Raw genomic sequence first — 4,208 nt, 5'->3', positions numbered from 1 at the left:
ATCTTTACCAAATTTAAAAAAAAAAAATCAAGGACCCTTAGGCTATGCAAAAGCAGACTTTTGTTGACCTATTCCTATCCTTCCTAACCTTCTGACCTTTAGTCAAGATTTCCCCGGGCCTAACTTCTTGTTTTTCAATAACCAACATTTACATTGGCCAGGTAACTCCTAACTGGTTTGATACAATTCCTGTCCGAGTACTGACTTCAAGCTTTGCAGCTCCAAAGAGTATGAGTGTGAGGGGCTGAGGTGAGATTTGGAGGCAAAGTACATTGGAAGGTAAGATACGACTGGCTTCTTCCTTTTGCTAGACAAAAGCTATTGCTGGGGAGTGAGCCCTGAAAAATAAACTAGAAAATGCATCAGTTTTCCCTGTAATGGGAACAGTCTGAACCGTGACTAAAGAGCTCTGCCTCTAGGAGAGGCATAAATAGGAATCAGATGATGCAGCCAAGAGTTAGATCAGGAAATCCAAACCAAAGAAGGCTGCTGTATAGCAGATGGTTTTATGCATTACTAAAAACAATTTATTCTTGACATTTGTAAACTGCATGCTTGCTTGAACACATAAATGGTACTTTGAGGTAGCTTCTATCACAGCTAGGCTGTGGGGCCTCTACAGTCCCTGGAGGGTAACGTAAATTTTGAATGCAGGCTTATGGCTGGAAAGGAGGTGTGGGGAAGCAATGAAATTTAGAAAATTTTTAAGCTGCAGAGAATGAGGAAAGAATTACAAATACACAGCACCATACTCTGCTGATCCTGCAGATTCCTGAGCATCACTTGGGCATAATTATTCCTGTACTTTTACACACAGACATTCAGCACTTACATGACTTTGTTATCATTTTGTGTGAATATTTTTTGTGGCTGATAAAAGAACAGTCTTATTTAAGGGTACTTTTATATTGTATATCAAAGAGGAATGGTGAGGAACTATGGTATGTTTGAGCAAATAACAGCTACTGATAAAAGATCTTAGTAACTATGGGAAGGGGGGTTGTAAAAATTGTCCCTGAAGTCAATTTAAAAATTTTTGTTGTTTACTAGAAGGACAGAGCAAGGAAGAGTTTAGGTAAGGGAAAAAACTTCATTGGGAATATTGCAGATGCTTCCATGAAGTAGGATATTATTAACTACCCAAAATGTCACTATTCTTTCCTTTTTTAGCTTTTAAAATGGAGATTTCTTTCTATTTCCGTAGTCAGCTGTCTTAACCACAGTCATGGTTTTATATGTTAATGAACGTTTTTTGGTGGTTATGAAGTTACAGTTGAACAAAAAGTTCTCAGTTTCTTCACTGATGGTTTTTCTTCCTCGTTCTCTTCTGGCTGTTGTTTTGAAAAAGTAGTACTTTAAAACGTTCAGTTTGATCTGCTTCATTTGCTGCTCAGTGGTGGGAGGTTTCTACACACCACCACTTCTGTTCTGTTCAAACATCCACATGATACAAATGAGGTCCCAAACTTTTCAAGTTCCTTTTGTTCACAGGAGCAGCAACAGGCAAGCTTCCTGCAGCAGAAGCGGTAAGACAGAAGCATTTTTCAGTATAAGTATATTACAAATCGAAAATAAAAATATGCAGTCAAAATTAGGATTAAAGAATCTGGATGAATTCTGTTATAGCACAATATTTATAAGGCATGCAATTTTCTTGCAAACATGCTGTGTTGCAAACATGCTATGTAGTGCTTTATTCACCAGTAGAATTGATAATAAGAAAGCAAATCTTACTTATTAGCTATAATACAGCCAGTTCAGTAATTAATGAAATATTGACTGTTCAAAATGAAAAATAATGTATTGATGGCTCTTTGTTTTCATTACAAACTCTTTACACATAGGGCAGCCATTAGAGTAATCTTTTGTATCATTGACAGTAACTGTGCAGCTGCAGTTGCCCAGAGTTGTCCTGCCAGAGTGCAGGAAAATCACATCACAACCCTGAGAAACCATATATCAGGCAACCTGAAAGCTATGACCTTGACTAAAAAAATCCATTTTGAGATGTGTTTCTTTTGTCATTGGACTGCGTCTGGATTAGTTGGGTTTTTTCCAACAAAAAGCAAGACCTTCTTTTTAAGGAAAATGGAATTTCTCACATAATTACATGATTCCAATAGGTGGAACTTTAAGAAGACCACCTCCTGTAACAGGATATGTGATACAACTGGGAGAGATTGAAACGCTGGGTAACATCTGGTTGGACTATGCTGTGTCGTGGGTGGGATTTATTGACATTCATGCTCTGCCCAGTGATGCAGCAGCTTGTGTTGAAAGCTGGAACAAGCAGCAGGGTGCTTTGTCCTTCCCAGCCAGGATCAGTGCCTGGGATGTGGGTTTTCTGTGGGAAATGAACATTAATGTTTGGGCGGAGATCGCCATTTACACGAAAAATATAGGATTGCTGTTTTTACATAAATAAAAATACCTACACTAAGCAAATACTCCATGTTTCTTTCAAACTAGAAACTGAGTAGCAAGACCCCAAAGAATCCTAGAGTTCAGTACACACAGGCAATAAATGAATCCTGCTCTACATGAAATAGGTTATTGTTAACTTACTACACCTTAGTCCTGCTTTTAGAGCTTCTGCTTGAGGATTTGTAGCTACCTTGAACTAGCGATGAATGAGGCCAGCAGAAGTGCTGCTTACTTTTGTGCAAACTAGAAAGTCTCCCTCCAGAGTGTGAGAGGATTGGTATGTACTAACTTCCATAGTACTTAGTGCTGGGCACTTGCATCCTCATAAACTATAAGAAATATCTCAACCTCCTTCCTCCCTGTGAAAATTCTCATTAAACATTGGTCTCTGTTGGCCTTCAGCTGCACTGCAGAGTCTTCTCCATGTGCTGGTGTGTGGGGAAAGCTGAGGTGTTTGAAGTTCTGTAGAAATACTCTCTAGTTCCTGCTATTGTCAACTTTTTACTTCATTTGAACCCAACAAATACAACAAATAGGTGATTAAAAACAGGCCTTCTCTTCTCCTGCACTAGAAACAGTGTTAGGTGGTACTATGGAAACACAAAACCTGCTCTAATTGATTTGCATCATACAGATTAAAAATATAGATGCAATGAGCTGGACAAAAATTCTAGAAATACTTGGGGGCGAAACAAGAACCAAAAATAGTCTGCATTTGAAACTGTCACAAAACGTGGTATGTTAGCAGTACTTAATCAAGATCAGAAAGCAAAACAGTTCATTTCTCTATAAGTTATCAAATCCTTCTGGTAAGTGACACTCTGGAAACATGCGATAGCTTCATAACTGGCTGACTTAATGTTTTACATGCAGGAAAGATGGCTAGAACAGCAGTAATCAGCAGAATAAGTTGGTTTCATAGTTGAGCTTTGGTGAGGTGTTACATCGTGTGGGTAGCATTTATAAGAGCTCTCTCACTTTTAATTCTGTAGCAAAGATGACTGTCTGCTTCACAAATTAATAATATTTTCCTTTCTCTTATAATGCCAAATTAATTCATTATATCATATTTTATTTTATGACTATTTGTCTAGTCTTCTTTTTATAGTAATCTCTCATTAAGATGGAACATTTTTAAGCTCTTTTCTCTCGTCGTCCCTCTGCAATAATATATTATTATTATAATTTTACCAATAGGTTCCAAACTCACGTTACTCCCCCTCCCATACGTAAGCCACAGGTGCATATCCGGTGTAAAAATTCTTCACATTAACGTCATCATTTATACTGTAATTTTCAGATTAACTTCCATTATTGTTTCTCATGTTTTTACTTTGTATTTTATGATTAAGAAAGACCAGACTTCCATATGCTTTTATTACATACAGCAATTGCTCTACTACCACTGATCACAAGGAAGTTGTGGTTCTTTCATGTGAGTGGACCAAGTCGCTTCACTCTCAGGTTTCAGATGCCCCAGTTGGAAATACACCTTAAGCATCTGCTTTATGGTTCCTGGAAGTAGGCTAGTCATGATGCTAAGTCTGGACGCGTGTTTCCTTTCTCCTCTTTTGTTTTTCAATGCTGGATGCTCCGTAGGACCAGATTGCTAGTGTCTCGTTCAACAAATATGTGAAATAGTTAGGAGGGGATGCAGGCTATGTCTTATTCAGTAGGTGGATGACACGGAGAGGAGGGTAACAACCTGCATGGCTCCTGAATGAAAGTCAGGCTGCAAAAGGAAGAGTCTGGAGGAAGTGAAAGGAAGTCAGCCTGCCTGCACG

This window comes from Pygoscelis adeliae, unplaced genomic scaffold (assembly GCF_000699105.1).
Source record: "Pygoscelis adeliae isolate BGI_AS28 unplaced genomic scaffold, ASM69910v1 Scaffold160, whole genome shotgun sequence".
Taxonomy (NCBI): Eukaryota; Metazoa; Chordata; class Aves; order Sphenisciformes; family Spheniscidae; genus Pygoscelis; species Pygoscelis adeliae.
The sequence above is the reverse complement of the archived record's forward strand: the minus strand, read 5'-3'. Positions refer to the sequence as shown.